Source organism: Nycticebus coucang, chromosome 2 (genome assembly GCF_027406575.1).
Source record: "Nycticebus coucang isolate mNycCou1 chromosome 2, mNycCou1.pri, whole genome shotgun sequence".
In the NCBI taxonomy this organism is placed as follows: domain Eukaryota; kingdom Metazoa; phylum Chordata; class Mammalia; order Primates; family Lorisidae; genus Nycticebus; species Nycticebus coucang.
Window position 1 is genome coordinate 150,183,613 of NC_069781.1, and position 19,371 is coordinate 150,202,983.

Genomic DNA, 19,371 nt, shown 5'->3' on the forward strand with positions numbered 1-19,371 from the left:
GAAGTGTTTCATAGCTTTATTAGTTTTCTTATAGTTGAACAGAATCATAGAATATTGAAAGCAGAGGCATGATGTCTAAAATAGAAAAAAAATCAGAACATCAGCAGGAAGGAATAATTAAAAAGTCTATTTAGTCAAAAGTCTTCATTTTATAGCAATAGCCCTCAAGCCCAGAGAGAGGGAAAATGGCCCACCCAAGGTCACACAGGTAGTTAGTGATGGAGCCAGGAGTAATTTTTTGGTCTCTGAGATTTGCTGTTATTTAATCCCGTCTTAATGGCTGTGATCAAAGGACATAGTTTCTCTCACACATAAAGAAATAACCTGACTTAAAAAAAAAGTTGGCTGGGTGACTAATGGACTATGTCCACTGTGAAGTGGGTATCCTTAGTCAACCGCCAAGGTCTGTTCATGCATATGCTTTTATTTCTGCGTGACAAGCCCTCATTTGAATGCACAAGTGAACACACAAACCCCTGTGGAAAGATCATTAACTGAGCAATGGTGGGGCCCACAGGTGGTCAGACTACACATTTGTTATGAATGTGCTCTCTGCCCATGGTGGGGCTGTGTCCCAAACACACAACATCCCTCTCCTGGGGAGCAGCCCCCTCGTCAGAATTAATAAAACACAATCTAGAGGTTCAGATCGATCAATATCTGTGATCCTTTGATATGTGTTCATGTCATGTTTTTGTTGTGCCCTGGTGTGTATATATAATGATCAAGAGATACATGTATATATATAATTCTTTATCAAGAATTTTGCAAAAACAAAAAAGGCATACACTCTTTTAACCCAGCTATGGTCTTCTGCATCACAGTTGGGTTGTGTAGTGCCTGGTCAACTGCACTGCAAACTACTGCTGATTCTGACATTTCCATATGAATGAAATTAAATTAAAATGAGCTCCACAGATGACTTTAAAGAAGAAAAGAAAATATTGAAAGAGAGGGTGGTGGACTAGGTGGAAAGGAGACAGCACCAATCCTACCTGAGTACTTGGGCCTCAGATTTTGTTTACTTTTGATTCATTTTTGTGCCATTTGAACACCCCTCTGCAGCTCCTCCTTGGCACAGCAAGGAGAGCCCTTCCCCCATGGGAAGGGTCACAAAGCCCTGCTGACTCACTCCACCATCGGGCAGTATTGCTGTCACAGGTAAGTTGAGCCCAAGCCACGTAACTTTAGGATCTATTTTGAAATCAGAACTCAGGCTCAGAATTTCTCCCCAAATCCTAAAACTCAGAAAGGAACAATGCTAACAACAACACTAAACAACCTGAAGCAAACGTCTCCAAGTTTTCTCTGCCCTGATTTTGCACCAATATCAAACTCTTAACCTTCTGAATGTACAAAGAGGTTTTTATTTTAAATCCAAGGAACAAATGACCTCTTCAAATTCATAATGAGGTATGCATTGAACGGAACACAGCCCAAGGTGAGTCATTCATTAATCATAAACAAAACAGGCCCTGATCAAGGACACATCAGCACACACTGTAAAAAGAGGCTGGTTACCCAATCCTTTTATTTAATATTAACTACATTATGTTTTTCATGTGCGTTCTGAGGTGATTTTCTCACTTTATTTGTAGCCAGCTCAGTGTGAATGGATAATTACTTCCCTTAATGCTATTTCCCCTGAAGGTTAACCCTGTTCAACAAGATGCGATCAAATCTGGCCTCTCATAGAGAATTGGGTGGGGGTGTGGGGGGGCCACATCCATGGCTGAAGACTTCTAGCTGGAATCCTTCAAGCATAAAAACATCCGCCAACAGGAATATTTCAAATGACATGAATAATATTTGTGATTAATAACAGCTAACCAGAGAAGTACAATCCAAGAAATACATGATTAGCTTATTACAGATATCTGATATGCTAATTATCTTCAAAAATTTCATTGCTGATGACTGTTTTGGCAGAAATTTGAGCAGGGAAAGAGGAAATTTAAACTTTTATATAAGTTGGTAACAAAGCATTGGGGCAATTGGACTTTAGAAGACCTGGGAATGGTATTTGGTATTTAATTCTGTCTGATGAGGAGGAAATTAAATAACAAGGCTACAAATCAGTGCGAAGTTTGAAACTTGAGTCAACGAAAACTTGGCCGTCGACATCAGAAGCTCTTCCTTACCTTTCTTGACAAAAGCCTCCTGGCCCTCAAATGAGCAGGTAACATGATGCGGTTTGGCAAGATCTGCCTGGGTGCCATGCTTGGGCAGGTGCATTTGACCGACATTCATGAAGGATTTATTCCTCCTTCCCCGCGGAGACCTCTATGGTGCAGCTACTCTCCCATCTGCCCTGGCCTCACCCGCTTCTCAACTAGATTCAACACTAGGTGTGGAGTGGGTGAAACCTGCTTAGCCGCGTGGTTGGATCACCCCACGGCACTGTAACGTGTGGTAGGGGTCGGGGAGGAGGCCCCACAGCCCCTTCGTGGAGGAACCTGGAGTAAACCCCCAGAAAGGGTTGGCAAGTTAACAAAGACCCCAGAAGGGAGGTAGGATTCTGGGAACGGAGAACTAGTAACACCGGACCATTGGCTTAGCCTCAATGTTCACAGTCTCACCTTCCAGAAATTTATAAACAACAGAGACATTTTGATGTCGATGGCGAACAAAATAGGTTAAAAATGTTCCTCAATTAGACTGTAAATTTGGAGAGATGGAGTCTCCAGCAGGGTGGTTCCCCATCTCCGGCTCTCCTCGGTGCCACGTAATTGCTGAAATGATACTTCTATTTCTCTCTCTCTACTATCCCCTAAAATGGATCAAGGCATCTTTGCATTCTGTAGATTCCCAAAGAGAAGAAACCTGGTCACAGCAGGCAACTTCTCAGGGGCAGTAACCAAGACTACTCATCACTTCCCCGGCTGGATGTAAGTAATCTGAGGTTTGTGATGCTGTGTTCCAGAAAACCAGAGAATCTGAGTTAAGCAAAGGTCTGAAAAAACCATGAGTTTGTGGTAGCAAACCAGGAATGAAAGCAAAGCACCATCCCCACCCCCACGCCCACAGCAACTCCAGCTCCAGAGGACTAAGACTTGGGCTATTCCTTTACTGCTCTACCCCCATTCTAGAGCCAGCACCGTCCACATCAGACTCTTATTTATAGAAAGAACAACCGATCGGAATATTTTTGTGCCAGACTGCTAGGCAACTATTAAGGAGGCAAAGCCTCAGTCCTTGATGAGTTCCAGGAATCCAGACAGACGATAAGGTGGGGAACCCAGTGGACTGGTGTGGGGCAGGGTGGCTGGATTGGTTCCTGAATTCTGCCATTTATTGGCTGTGTGACCTCTGACGAGCTACTTACCCTCTCTAGGTCTCTCTGTTTCCACTGCGGAAGGCGTAGCATCTTAACCCTCATGTATACAGAGGGCCCGTGAGGACCGAGAAGTCACAGATGAACAGACTCAGCACAGAGGGACAGCTAGAGACAGCTCAATGACTGCTTTCCTTGTCACCCAAGCTGCAGTCGCTATTGCCTGCACAGCCTGTGTGCTGTAGGCAGCTGTGATTGAAAAGTTAATCAGCAGGCTGGGGTCTCTATCAGCAAAGAGGAGAGAGATTGATTTAAATACTTGATGAATTTTTTTTTAAAGCCCTAAACCCCAAACACTTTCAAATGTAGAGATAGTGAATCAAGAGACAATGAAAGATGAATTGTGGCAGGTTTTCATCTGAACAATAAGATTTTCACGAAGAAAGTGATCTCAGGAGCGAGAATTCAGGCTTGCGGTGGAACTTACGAAAGAAGATGTCAAGAAAAGGATGAGAGAGTTGGAGGGGTGTTTGTGGGTGCAGGACCTGCTGGACTCCCTAACACCATGCCCCCTGCTCCCCAGACCCCCCTGAGCCACCCCTAAGACATTCCAAGGGCTCATTCACAGAACAGTGAACATCACAAGATGAACAGCAGCTCGGCGTCCAGCAGCTGGGCTCCTGGAGGGGCGGTATTTGCACGGGGTATTGAAAAATGAGCATTTCAGAGCCAGAAGTATATTGAAATCATCATATCCAACTTTTTAGCTGATGATTTGGGAAAAGGACAAGCATGTCAGGTGCTAGAAACAGACCAAGGAAATGTCTGATATGTTCTCAGGATGGCTGCCTCACCCTTCAGTCAACTGGTGGTGGAATAATAATCATAATAAGATTAAAATTATTATTATTATTATTGTTATCATTTATTAAATGCCCACCGTGGCAGCAGCCTGTGCTTTCTGCTTTTCGGGTGGTTGCTGATGTGATCTTCTCAGTCACCTTGTGAGGCCTGGTTGGGCTGCATTTCATTTTACAGATGAGGAAAGTGAGCTACAGGAGGGGAGAGTAACTTCTCCAAGGTTACCCAGTTAGTACAGTGTGGAGCTGGACTAGAAAGGCTCCACAGTGCTTAGAGACTGTTCCAGGATATTACAGACCTGCTCAGAAGCAAAACCAAGAGGACGAAACCAGTAACCTCACTTACCTGGCCGTGTAAATTCACGTCAAGTTCTTAGCCCAGCACCGACCACCGTGAGTCCTTCGACACATCTACAAGAGCTGGACGGCGATGGGCACTTAATGGCAGGTGTTGGAGAAGGCCTGATACTAGCAACACATGAGCTCGTTCCCCTGGTCGGCATCCTTGCCACCCTTGGCTGTTTCCTTACCATTTCTATATAAAATGTGTTTTGGAGAGGCTGTGCCTTTGATCATTGCTTCTCTTAGCCGGAAACGCCATGTCTCCGCTTCTGCCCTCCCATCCCCGCTCATTCTGTCGCGCCGGCTCGAGAACTGCTCCTTGGTGGCATCAGTCCCATCCCCTTCTCTTCCTCACAGCCAGACTGTCTTTATTCCTTCTTGGGGAAGGTTCCAGACACCTGTATTGATTGATAACTAGTTTTCCTTGTACCATTCTGAGACGTGAACATGACATTTCCCCCAAACCAAATCGGGGTCCCTGAAGTCTGAGTGGTGCTTGTTAATACTTCCACCCACTTCCTCTTTCTCCACTCTGCTCAGCAGCCTCTAGTGCTGGGGGCAGCACCCAGTAGGCACTCAGTAATCAACTGGAATTGCAGATTCTTTTTGGGAATTCCACTATTTTTCTGAGCAGAGTCTCACTCTGTCATCCCGGGTAGAGGGCCGTGGCATCAGCTTACTGCACAGCAACCTCAAATCCTGGGCTCAAGTCATCCTCCTGCCACGACATCCTGAGTAGCTGAGACTAGAAGCATCTGCTGCAACACCCAGCTAGTTTTTCTATTTTTAGTAGTGATGGAGTCTCGCTCTTGGCTCAGGCTGGTCTCTAACTCCTGAGCTCAAGTGATCCTCCTGCCTTGGCCTCCCAGAGTGCTGGGATTACAGGTGTGAGCCACCACACCCGTCTGGGAATCCCACTTTAAACTGGAGCTATTCTGTGAACAGGGTTCACAGAATAAGTTCTTATCTCTCCTCAAACTCCATTCCTCTCCAACCAGATTGTGGGTACAGCCGCCTCCCAACAGAGCAAATCAGCATGTTCAGATGCACACGCATCATGGTGCTGGATAGGGTCAGATCAGTTTTGAAAAGGACGAATTAGCAGGAGGAAGAACTAGGGAAAGCAGCACAGGGTGGGGACTGAGAGCCATGCTGCGGGGACCTGCGAATAGGATGGCTGCAATATCGGCCCCCAGACCACCATTACCATAGAAACCAGAACTAGGGCTGGGGAGGCAGAGGCTGGCTTGCAGGGGGTTATCCTGGGTGGGCTTGGCAGCCCCTGGGGCCATCCTGTGATAAATGCAGTGTCCATCTCCAGGGCAGATGTCACACAAGTGTCATACAGTCCGTCAAACACTAATGCACCTCCCCCACCCCTACCCCCATCACTACTTTACAAAAGCATCTTTCGAAGGCTTCACCAGTTACCAAACAGGAAAGACACAGATGTCACAAAGAAGCTATACTTGGCAATGGGAAGGAGCTCAGGGCTGGGGTTTCAATTCTGGCACAGAAGACAAAACTGGAAAGGGCTCTTCGTCCAAACATCCCAAACAGCCTGGCTCATGACCTGACTCACAGATCAGAATGGAATGGAATAGTGACATTAACAGTGTCATCGACAGATACGCACAGAGCACATCTCTGTGTTAGGTGTTCTGTGTATAGCATGAATCTTCAAGACTGCCCTTGGGTGGGGGATATTATTTCATTGTAAGGATGAGGGCATGGAACTTCAGAGTTAGTAAGCACCTTGCCCAAGGTCAACCAGCAGGGAAGAGATGATGTGGGGACTTGGGGACCATTCTTTCTGAACCTGATAAATGTGCATCTGAACACGCCGATGTGCTCTGTTGGGAGGCAGCTGTAACCCACAATCTGCTTGTATGGAGAAGAATGAAATTTGAGGAGAGATGAGAACTTACACGGTGACTCTGCTTTCAGAAGACAACAATTTTCTTTTTCCCTCCCAAGAGTACCTGCTTCTTTCCTGAGCTTAGCAGGCACATGACCATCTGTGTAACATTCTGTTTCAAACTGTTAGGCACCAGAGAATTACAGTTTACCCACTGGGCACATTTAATTTTTCCAATGTGTTTTTATTTATTTCCCTCCTTCTGGGACCTTTTGTGGAGTATTTATTTTTTTCCAAACTGGGAACACTCTTAAGTCATTAATCCAGCACTACAGTATTCGGCTATTATTATTGATATTATTACTTTTAACCAGAATAAAGTCAGTGGCATTAAAGAAGATTTTGAATGAAAAATGAGCAGAGAACATAATGGACCCCTCTGACATAACTGTATTCATTTCTTACGCTTTATTTTGAACTTAATCAAAGACCCAGATTTTCCTGTAGGCATTATAGACACATACAGTTTTGTGTATTTTCCATAGATTTATATAATTTTAATTTTTAAATGGCTAAACATAAATTCCATTGGGTTCCCTTTCCTAATTTCCCAAACGATTCTCCATATCCCTGGGTATTTAGGTCGGCTCTACTTTTCGGATGTTGTGTCTCCGACACCGTGATAAACACCGGTCACAAGCACTTGTCTTCGATGTCCTAAACCAGTGATTTATTTTCCCACCACTTTGATGTGTCCTTCCAGCAAAGGACGCTTTAATTTGCTGACTTCAGCTATTTTTACCCATTCTTTGATTCTTTTCCCTAAGCCAGACACCACTGGGCACCAAGATGGTGTGATTCCCAAGTCCTCACAACTCTCGTCCAAGCGGTGGTGACTGGTGACAGCTGCACAAGCCAGAACCCCCCACACCCCCCACCAGGCACGTCACGCACACAGCTTGTCCCTGAAAGTATCAACAGTGCGTATCTCTGCTGTGGCTGGGGCCAAGTGCTTACTCCACACCAGGCACTGTGACAAGTGCCTTCTTGCACCAGCACTCAGCACAGTGTTCTGTACACAGCAGGCCCACGCTCAGTATTTGTTGAATATTTGCTGTAACCTGGAATACCGTCGGAAGTCATTCTAATGATTACAGGCCCATTTTAAAGATAAGAACACCAAGTACTCGAGCTGTTGAGTTACTTGTCAGGTTGCATAGTTAGGAAATGATGAAGTAATTAGGATCCAGTTCTGCCTGATCCCAGAATCCATCAATTTTCTCTCTTTTAAAAAGACGGAAGTGCTTTTGCATGCTGCGGGCAGCGGGGAGCATCTCTGCTTATTTTCTTCTCTTTTATCTCATCTCATTTCTGGGAAACCTCATGAGATCTAAAATACCTCCAAATGCAAGGATTCATTCTGTTTTTGTCTTAAGTCTTTAAGAGAAAGGGCAGGGCAGGGGGAGAGGCGGCTTACATTTCCTGGAGTGTGTCACTGATGTCCACGACGTGAGCCTGGCACCCTTGTGCTCATCTTACTAACATTTCGAAAGCGCCCGTTGGGGCCCAGGCGTGGGGCGTCCGGGATACAGCAGGTGAGAGAGCTCCTGTCACGATCTCCTATCGAGGCAGAGCAGAATCTCTAGACCTGTACATGATAACATTTTTGATGTCATGAATAATTTCCAGAATATGACAACATCCAGGACACCTATACAAATAATAACTGCTATTAAATGCTTCCCCTGTGCCAGGTGTTCTGTCAAACGCTTTATTTTATTTTATTTTATTTGGACCTGTAAGCTGTATTTAATAAACACTGACTGGACACACCAGATACAAAATAAGTTGAATGCAGACAGTAAGAATTGGAAGAAATCAAATACAAACATTAATTTTTATCACTAATCCTAACTACTAGAGAAGTACAAAATTCATACAAGTTATACTTTATAATGAAATTTTGATACCTGTCAAAAGGATAAAAACCTACACACATACTGCAATAAAAATTTTTTCAAATTGTGTTTAACATCACAATTTCCCTAAGATAGGTTGGCAAAATATCCATACAACCTCTATTCTTCCACACATATATTCTCCATTAAGGATTTCCTAAACAGTACAAATACTTTTGAGCCCACTGGTGAGCAACCCATCCATTGTTGGCAACTGAATATAAAACGCCTCCAATCAACACTGGAACATTTGTGTTAAGTCCACGTCTCCATGAAGGTCCACCTTATTTTCAGTCTGGCTTACTATAAAGTTCTCTTCAGAACTGTTTATATGTCTTTTGTCTGATCATCTTCTTCTAGTTTCCTGATTTCATTTTTAAAACAGTTTATAGTTTCACGACTTGCTTTAATCTCTCTTTAAGCTCTGCAATTTCAAAGCTTGTTTTTTTCTTGGCAGCTTCTAATTTTTCTCTGGTTTTCACTTCAAGTTCTGCAAATTCTGTTTCACGCTTGTAGGCTCCTAATGTTAGCTGATGAGATGTTGTTAATAATTGTTGCATCATTACCGTCGGGTCTTGAAATATCATTTCATCATAGAACTCTGAAACCACTGTCTTTTTTCCTAGCATTGCGTTAGTGTCTGATTGAAACAGCTTTAGTAAGGGATATAGGGTTACAGGTCTTTCATTAGGGTCTATGAAAAATATTTTGATGATTATTTCAAATTCACCCCATCCTGTTTCAGTAATTTCATGTGGCCGTTTAGTACCACTCTTAAAGGATTGCCATAGCTTTCATGTAATTTAAACTGGATTTTCTTCACATACGCTGACATATCCTTCTTCCCCAGATGGTCGTTATAAACAACCTTGATCATCCTGGCTGGAGCTCCAAACTTGAAGCTCGAACCTGCAGATGCCAGCACACTCAGCCTCCAGCACAAGCACACTCATTTCTATATGGTTTTACATACACCGACCACTGATGGGTGTGCCCACCTTTTTCTCTTTTATTTCCAGAAATATCAAGCAACATTACCATAAATGATTGGTTTAACAATAGTAACCCCCTTCACTCTCCCGCCAAAGTCAGGCCCAAATTCGGCCATTCTCTTGAACATATTGTCCCACGGAAGAAGCCACCGCTGCCAGCAAAAGAGACCCTCAGAGGCTCCCTCAGAGGCTCCCTCTGAGGTTGCCCTCAGAGGCTCTGCTCCTCCTGGGCAGGCCCAGGGAGGGCGAGGCGCGGAGGCTGCCACGTTCTGGAAGGACCTCAAATGCTTTACATACATCATCTCATTTAGTTTTCACAATACTCATGTGGGTATTGATTGTTGCTTCCTCTGCAGGGATAAACTCCCACAGATCTTAGTCAGAGGCCGAGCCTCGGGCTGAACCTGATCCTCTATGATCCCCAGCCACAGATGGAGAAATAGCTATGACTGTTCAAAACCATGTATGACTGTGGATTATCCTCACTAGGACATCCAAATCAGCACACCTCAGACTTTATTACTTTATGTTTTTGTTTTTTTGAGACAGAGTTTCACTCTGTGGCCCCAGGCTAGAGTGCTGTGACATCATAGCAAACAGCAACCTCAAACTCCTGGCTGGACTCAAGGGATCCTCTTGCCTCAGCCTCCCAAGTAGCTGGGACTACAAGCGTGTGTCACCACGCCTTGCTAATTTTTTTCTATTCTTAGTAGAGATGGGCTCTTGATCTGGCTCAGGCTGGTCTTGAACTCCTGAGCTCAAGCAATCTACTCATGTTGGCCTCCCAAAGTGCTAGGATTACAGGTGTGAGCCACCAGGCCCAACCTACACGCCTCATACTTTAAAGTGTAAGCACATCACCCGGGGATTTTGCTTAAATGTGAATTCTGATTCTGCAGGGCTGGGGTGAGACCCAAGATCCTGCTTGTCCAACAAGCTCTCCCAGGTGAGGCCAATGCTGCCGGTTCACGGACCACACACTGAGTACCCAGGGCCTAGAGCAGCAGCTCTTACTTAAGCCTTTCTGGGTTACAGCTTCAGCCAAGAATCTGGTAAGTGATGGACCTTTGCCCAGAAAACAGCAATTATGCACATACATCTCCTAAAAAGCCCAGGCTAGATCTCCAGCTCTCTCTCGACTAACCCATCAACCTTTGCCAAACAGATGGAGCTCACCTGTTTCAGCAGATTTTGCAGAAAGCAGAATTTCTAAGGCCACTTTGGCTTACCCCATTCCATCATCTCAGACACTGGCAGGCCTGTCTTCTCAGAGTTCAAGTCCATTCTCTCCACCATTGTCCCATGTACAGCCCCAAGGCCGCCCCTCTGTGAAGAGCCCTGGCCTCAACCCCAACCCACCACTTTCTGATTTTGCCTCATCTTCAGAAATTCTTCATGTCCTGTGTGGCACCTTTTCACAGTAATACCTCTCCTCACCCACTCCCCCTCCCACTAACCATTCTCGACGTAATGTACATGCCACGTGATACAGTCATCAGAAAGTGATGTTCCCCGACCATGCACACGCAGAATAATACGAGAAGATACTTTTCTACAAGAACAGATAACCTTAAACATTAATAAGTGGAAAATCTGTGAAATCAAAGCATTTTTTTCTTTTTTATATAATAGCCTTTCATTCTTTTTATGATTTTGTCTTTGAAAGCTTTTTCTGCGGATGACAGATGATATTGTTCTTCCATCCTGCTTCAGACAGAATTAAGGGAGGAAGGGGGAAAAAAACTATTGTAGAGCCTCTCTGCTCTGCAACACGATTTTTATAATTAATATATACAACTGAGCAGAGAAAGGTACGTTATAATGAAATGCAATTAAGAGGTGTTTGTTCTTTCCCCACACATGATGACTATAATTTCCTTGGCTGTTTAGAAGTCAACCATTATCATTACATTTTGCACATATCTTTTCTATTTTTTTTTATTTTGCTCCTGAATTTGTTTATTTTTTCAATAAAAAACAAACATGGATTCAAAGCATTTGATATTCAGATAACATCATCTTTTTAATTATGGTCCTTGGTGATGGTTAAATCTAACACCTTTTATGGTATTTCTGCATTGGCGTGGCTTCCCATTTTTAATTAATGGACCTTTAAAAATAGCTCCAAATAAAACTGTAATTTCAATTTACAAAAAAGCTTGGGTTGGATGACAACATTATGTTTTCCTTCCATGTGGAAAGGAACCAGTCTGATTTTATGGTTATCTGTCATCCTGGCCTTTAATTATAACTCTCCTGTGCAAGCTGACATTTGGTCGTCCATGCCGGCTGCCCTCTCTCCGGGACCCCGTTTTCTTTCTCTTTTGTCTTGGTCTTCCCCAATTTAAATGGAAGAATAAGGGTTGGGAGGGTCCACCCCTCACTGGTTGGGGGAGCTGGTGTGTGTGTTCAGATCCTGCTTCTCACTCTCCTGGGAAGTTTTCGTAGCTGAAATGGTCGGGCCAGTCAAAACCGGCCTAGAGGGCACAACCCCCTGGGAACTGCTGAGCTCAAGTGCTGAGCGAACCTCACCTTTGCCAGCGGGGTCCCACCAACCTGGGAGTAGAGAACTGTCACCTCACACGAGAGATGCTTCATACAAAGGTGTGGCTTCAATGAAGCCAGGAGCTTTATTGGGATGAGCAGAAATACACACAATTATAGGACAGGGCCCCTGTCACTATGTAGTCGGCCCTAACTTTTACTCAACATCTTTTCAGGATTCTGGGACGAAAAATTAAAGATGGTGGTGGCATTTACTCTTACTTACTAGATTTCATTTTGGGGGATTATTTGAAGCACACATTGCAAAGAATAGTTATTACCTCAAAAGAGCTACGATTATTACTTCAGAGGCTGCCATCGGGAAAAGGGCACTGCTGGTTAGTCCACAGATATGGTTTTTCTCCCCCAGTCCCAGATATTCAGGAGATATAAGAACACATAATGCAGTGAATGCTTCTTTTTATTCTTCTTTTTATGTACTTTTTTTTTTTTTTTTTTTTTACTAAAATGGCAGTGTCAGGAAAGATCTCAAATAGTTCTTCTCAGCTTATAAGTGGAAGTCAAAATGTATAGAGGGAAAGATTTAAAGGAACAGATATAGTTGGACTCCAAAGAAGTGCGCTCCCCCAGGGACCCTGCTGTTGTCTGTTCGACTTGTTGAGACTCCTGTGTGCCAGGTAAAGGGGCTCCGATGAGCACAACGAGGATTTCTGCCTTTGATAAGCTTTTTGGAATTGACAGAGATGTCCAAAGGAGAAAGCTCTAGAAAAATAGTGGGAAACACTTCTCAGTCCTGCCCCCAGGCTCCCAGGCCGTGAGCTCCTGTTTGGGACCCACACCGGCAAGCCGCCTTCTTCTTACTTCTGTGTTAATGCCGAGATGGTTTCTGTTTGGCTCTTGTTGATAATCAGTTCCATTCATGAAAGCGAGCTGCTGTGAATCCCAGGGTGGGGGCATCCTCGGGCTGCATTTCCTAATATTCCCTTATTCCCTGATGACAAAAAAAAAAAAAAAAGAAAGAAAGAAAGAAAAACTGTACAAATAAGCTGTACCACATTCCCCTGCTTTGCACAACTTTTGCTTCCCACCCTAGGGTGAATTTCCTTCCAACCAGAAGCAAAGTTTTCTTAGCAACTAAGTTACAATTTAATTAACTTTCCCCTTTATGCTTTTACAACTTGCTTGGGCCAGGCCTTTTTGAAAAATTTTTTTTCTGGCTATCACAAAACATAGTTTGAAGCTGAGAAGAGTTTTACCGGGTTTGTGCAGTGGCTTTCAACTTATTTCTCTTGGTCTGTCTGCCTGGCTCGGTGCTACCCCGCCGGGTGTGGCACGTGACACCCTACTGTCCCTGCCCACACGGCATCCTCATACACGTGGCTGTGGTGGGTGCTCAGGGGGTTTGGGGGCTGGGCCCCTTTTCCCCCTTTGTTCAAGTGCAGAGCCATGAGCCAGGAAGAGGTTTGGACCTGATTCATCTAATTTTCCAAGCGAATTCGGAGTGCATTATCCTCTCTCCCCTTGGTTTTCAAGCTGGACAGATGACTCCAGATAGCTGTCATAAAAAGAAAAGTGGGACAGGGCTTTCCAAAGAAGGGAGTGTTGCCCGATGGTTAAGAATCCAGATCAGAACTCAGAATTCTGGCTCCGCCCAGTTGCTGTAGACTCTTAAGCCAGTTTGCTAACCCCATGAAACTTCAGCTCCCTCATCTTTAAAATAGGGTAATAATGGGTCTTTTTTTATAGGGTAGTTGTGAAGATCAAATGAGAGCTTTCAGGACTGAATCTATCACACTGTAAGGACTCAGCAAATATTGGCAAGTATCAGGATTGGGTGTGTGTGTGTACATGCGTGCCCACGCACACACGGATCAGGTGACTTCTGGATTAAATGCTGTGTGTTAAAGACGAAGCCCTGAAGGGTGTAACAAAACCTTGAGAAACACAACTGCTGGGCTCATATCCCCAAATTCAGAGCCGCCTTCTCTCAACATACATTTTTCTTTTCTTGATCAACATTGATATTTACCAAGTCCAGTTTGATTTTTTTTCTTACAGATTTCTCCAGTAACATCTGCAAAGTCTCTTTGTGGTTCGAATGAGGCCCCACATCTCCTATGTTCCAGATCTTAGCTACGACCATCAGACTGGGATTTACCCTGGTCACAGGTGGGCCCTGTAGCTGCACAAGGCCCCGATCACAGACCGGCTTTGCATTCTTAATGGCCACTGTTGCCATCTTGAAATCCTTAATCATTTTTCAACCAGGGGCTCATGAAGTGGGTGTTTGCTTCCCAATCAAATTAAGTTTAGAAAACAGATAATTTGTGATCTCCTTTTTGGACCTGTGGGCAATTTCCTCACTATTTTCCTCCTATGGAAAATAGCCCAGCATCTATTTAAATTAAACCAACTCCATATCGCCCTTCACCTCCATCTACTTTTCTGTCTGGTACCAAAGCTCGCTGATGACAGGGATGACCTAACCTTGGCATAGGCCATTAGATGTTATTTTACATGGTCATGTGGACAGAGGCACTGAGTACCCTCCTGGACACTTGGGACCACTCACCCATCTTCAGAACACCAGCCTGACAGACGGTTGTCTCTGAGCCTCTTGACCTGCCTGTGGGGAGACGGTGGCCAGACTTCCCGGGAGCGCACGCGTCCCTTCTTCTGGCTCTTTTGCACTGTCAGAACGCCTCTCACCAATTCCATGTCTGCCCTGTATCATTTTGATCTCCCTTCTATTTCTCCTTTTAATGTCAGGCTATGCCCAGTGATTGACAATTATAATTATTCCTCAGAGAGCCTCCTATTAATAACAGCCATTGATCTAACTCAGATGATTCCACGCATCTTTATTTCCTATCCTCCAATAGGAGACTTGAGCTCCTCCAGGCTTGAATTCTGTAGCTTGCAAAGGAGAACGAAGACTAGGTTTCAAAATAATAGGTAACCTTCCCCTCCATATTAGCTCCGAGGCAGAGCCCCCTCTCTTCAATAGATTTCCTCCCTCTTCTTGATCAACATATTATTATTTTTAAAAATCCATTTTGACTTTCCCTTGCCAGAAAAGGCTCTCCATCCTCCCGGCTGCACAGCGGGGAGCTCTTTCAGACTCGCTCAGATTGGTGGGTGGAGGCGACCACAATTATACCCCCTTCAATGACATGTCTGGGGTTGCACTGACTCCAGACAAAGAAGCTGAAATGTATGAAAGTTTCTGTGTCTTCAAGACAGAACCTAAAAATACCTGCCTGAGATGCAGGTTGGGAGCTATTTCCAACAACAGGGCTCCATGGCTTTCCTGCTGGGAGCTTGAGTGCCTCTGAATTCTTTGCAGCAGGCTGTCTGAGCTACCTGGTGATCAGGGGAGTGATGGACAAAGACCCACCTAGAGTGTTAGGAGTCTCCCTCCCCTCCCCAAGGGCCTCAGCCTCCTGTTCCCACCTCGCTGTGCCCTGCCACAGGCTTCCAGGGTTCTATTCCCTGCTGTTCCAAGTAGCCAAGGACACAGCCCATGCAGAGGGCAGGCTGTTTAGGGACCAGCATCATTGCCATTGATCTCGTCTTAAGCAGACAGCTTTGTCAGGGGGAAACATGACCCCAGGAGCAAAGGATCTTAGTGACTTTGAAGTCATTCCTTCACCTGATGCTTGAGTTGTCTTTAAAACACTCCCCCATGCAATGGTCATACAGCCTCTGTTTTCATACTTCCTCTGACAGGGAGCGTACCAGCCATAGAGGCATCACATCCTTCCGTCTTTGCACATTCTCCTTTAAAAACACTTTTTGTTCTTAAGTCATAATTGACTTGTCTCTGGCATCTAACTGGGACCACAGAGAATCATCTCATTTCTAGCCCACAGTCTAGAAATGTTGTTGGCACATTCCACAAAGCTCATCTTCTGTAGGCCAAGGCCTCTGTTTTCTCCAACCTTTCTTCCCTTGACCTTGGGTCTAACCCTACATGGTCTTCCTCCTCTGGAAAATCCACCCCGAATCTTCTCAACTATGGCACAAAGGTCATACTTTCTGATTTGGGCATTTAAGAAAATATTGTGGGACCATTTTAACAGTGTCAATGAGGATGGAGGTTTGCTGCGAGACTCAGATATAACATCGTTCAACCTGAATTCTTTCAGACAGCCAGAGGTCAGCTGGGCTAACATAATCTGGTTTTGAAGTGCTGAATTTAAAATCTGTACTTGGACTATGCTCAGGAGCACCTCTTGGCTCTTCGTAACGTGTAAGGTCCACCTCTTGGTTCTAGAAAAAACTGTCCGCGTGGCAATGGCTGTGCTCTTTGAGAAGGGTGAGGAAGAGTCTCCTGATTGGCTGAACTAGCTGAGAGTGCAGAAGCATTTATGAAGGTGGGGAGCAGAGGGACTCACACTCATTTAGAGTCTTTCATTATTTCTTAAAAAGGATATAAAACGCATGAGCCACATTGTAAAGAAGGAGAGAAAATTGTACCCCAAAACCTGGGTTGGAAGTAACTATATAGCTTTGCCTAAACATTTCCTTTTCTTCTTTGTTATTCTTTGTTATTTTAAAAGTATTTTTTAAATTCAAAAGATCCAACATTTTCAGGAAATTTGAAAACACACCAGAATGAATAACCATATATCTTCATCACGATTCATTAATTGCTACCATTTTATAACAAACTATTCCTTTTTTCTCTCTTTACACACACACACATACACACACACCATCCAAAAATAGTTACCAAACATCATTGGACACCACTCTACACCCCCCACTGATTACTTTATCTGGCATCATCCAAGGACATTTATCTCCTCATCCAGAACACTGTCATCATATCTAAGAAGATGATTCATTAAATTAAATCATCCAACATGCAGTCCCAGCTTAAGCTCTAAATTTTTCAAAAAATAACAGTCATTTGAGTTTTTTTTAAATTCTAGGATTTGATTGAATTCCTTGCATTTTGCTGATCGTTCTTGTGTTTTTGTCCCTCCCAGTCCAGACAAGTCCAGTGAGTTCCCTCTGGTCTTCTTCTCATTGTGTCCTTTGAAGAGCCCCAGACAGGGTCTGGTGGAACCAGCCACACTCTGGGTTTGTCCTGACCATTTGCTCACAGTTATATTCTGGTTAAATATTCCTGCAAGAACGCAGTTCCCTCTCCGGGACATTTTTGGGTTTTGTTTTTAGGACTCTCTGAATGCCTCCTTTCCCTGCCCCACCCACTCACCAGCACCTACACCGTGGCACCCCCGTGGAAGCTGGGAGAAGGGAGCTGTTGGTGGGCAATTTCAAAAGAATAGAGAAGGCTCTGAAATGGGAGGATTTTAATGGATTGTACCAAGTATGTATTTACAGACAGAGGAACTCCAAATTATCTGGTCTAATTTGAAGGATAAAACAAGAGTGGCCTGGGATATTTTACACATGACATCAAAATGTCTTATAAAAATTCAATGTCTTAGAGATTTTGAGCACCCAACTAAAATGTCCTCATGATTGTCTAACTCTGCCCTTATGACTGTGACTTCTTTCCCCAACATCTCTCTAATTGTTTGGGGGAATCTTGGGATGGGTGGTGTCCACAGGGTGCTCTGGACGGACGCCACTAGTGGGCTTCTCTACTCTGACCTCCTTGTAAGACTCGGCCACAGCTGCCCTGAGCCCCTGCCGTTTCTGCCCTCTGTTGTGTGATCAACACAGCCAGTGACTCTGATGACTGAGTCTCTTAGAAAGACAGTTTTTAGTTCTAACCAGTTCTGGGCTCAAAATCAGCTCTTTGGAGCATGTAAGGATTGTGGGGTGGAGCTGGTAGCTGTCACAAATTTGGATGTCTTACCGTTTTCCTCCACATTCCCTGTGTTCCCAAGAGCAGTGATTCCTGTACCCAGAGTTTCTCCTTTTGGCCCCAGCATAGTCTTTTCCCCAGCCAATGCCTCCCATAGACATGGAATCGCGCACATAGGTAGCTACCTGGAGGACAGAGTCTCACCCACCTGTGACCAGGCTCAGCTTCAACCCAATCAAGACAATCCATCCAATACCAGCATTTTATTAGATGTGTTTCATTAGAAATTATTTGCTCTAGATAGATACCCACCTCTGAGAGATATAGCTATAGATAAGATGGATGTAACTTAAAATATGTACCTTTTAGAGGTCTATGGTGAAACATGTTTGGGCATTATTATGTTAAACCCAATTGAATTAAGTTTTTATTTAATTCAGATTAATATGAGGGTACAAATGACTAGGTTACATTGCTTGTGTTTTTTTGGTAAAGTTCAAGTTGTAGTTGAGCCCTTCACCTAGGGTGTGTGCTGTAAACCCTTACATTGTGCCCATTAGGTGAGAGCTCACTAATACCCCTCACTCCTCCCCTCTCCCTCCTTTCCCCTTCCGCACCACTTAAATATACTTCCCCCCCTCCTGTGGGTGTGTAGTTGTTTTTCTATTGGTTTCATATTAGTATTGAGTACACTGGATACTTGCTTTCCCATTCTGTGATACTTTATTAAGAAGAATGTGTTTCAACTCAATCCAGGCAAATACAAAAGGTATAAAGTCACCATCTTTTTTACAGCTGAATTGCATTTCATGGTGAACATACACTGCAACTTGTTAATCCAGCCATGCATTGATGGGCACTTGGGTTGCTTCCATGTTTTACATTTTTTAAAAAAATTATTTTTGCAGATGTTTAACAGAATAACGTATGTTATAAATCTCTAAGAAAGGGTTACTGGAATAAGCACCTTATTTCTTGGAGGAGTTGGTGGCCCCACTGTCACTCCATTCCTGCTTGGGGACTGTCACTTGTTTAGGAGCTGTGCTTGGGGGATCTCTGGGGTGAGCTCTGGCTGGGAAGAGGTATGGTTTAGTGTCTTGCGCCAACCGTTGGCAGGAGAGCAAGCTGTCTTTTGTTTAGGGTTTAAAAACAACTTTGGGGTGTGTTTACCCAATAGGTTCTGCCCTACTTATAAGTCATGAGTGAAAAAAAATCTGTATTTTATATTTTTATTTTGGGATCCCTCACCAAAGAGCCAAGATCTCTTGTCATTCTATCAAAGATATAATCAAGTTCCACCCTGTTTCATCCTGGATTCACTCTTCCTTTATGGACACCACGTATATGAGAACTACTAAGACCGTCTACGGAGGTCCCAAAGGGACATAAGTCTTGTTCTCGACCCTCAATGTTATAATGGAAGTATAAAGAGAAGCATAATTCTGGATTGACTGTCCTCTCTCATCAGGCACCATTCTTTAAGCATGCCGTCAGGACAATTCTGAAAGTGCTAAGCCCTTTCCTCTCCAGTCTCTCCCTGACAATATCAGGAGGAACTTTAGGAAATGCAGTAATGTTCAAGTTATATGCAGAATTCCATCTTCAGGAAAACATGGAGACGTGGCCGGGTTCTCGGTTGCACACAGTCTAAACATTCCTTGCAGTCTTAATTAACCACATTTGCTTTCCTCTAGCTTCAGGCTGAGTCAGCCGAGCCTTGACGGGAGCCAGTCACCGTCCTGTGTGATCACGTGGGGAATGACTACATCTTGATCTGTGATAAACGGTTAGTTCTCTTGA

General features: G+C 44.1%; 1 long non-coding RNA gene and 1 pseudogene across 1 annotated transcript; one reads left to right on the forward strand and one right to left on the reverse strand.

Moving 5' to 3' along the window:
• Window positions 1-2,050: 2,050 nt before the first annotated feature.
• Window positions 2,051-3,451, forward strand: LOC128561722 (uncharacterized). The gene is made up of 3 exons (XR_008373321.1): window positions 2,051-2,179; window positions 2,786-2,888; window positions 3,335-3,451. It is a non-coding gene; the product is annotated as an uncharacterized LOC128561722 (long non-coding RNA).
• A 4,698-nt stretch (window positions 3,452-8,149) lies between these two features.
• LOC128571162 (YEATS domain-containing protein 4-like) lies at window positions 8,150-9,412 on the reverse strand (annotated as a pseudogene).
• Between the last annotated feature and the right edge of the window lie 9,959 nt (window positions 9,413-19,371).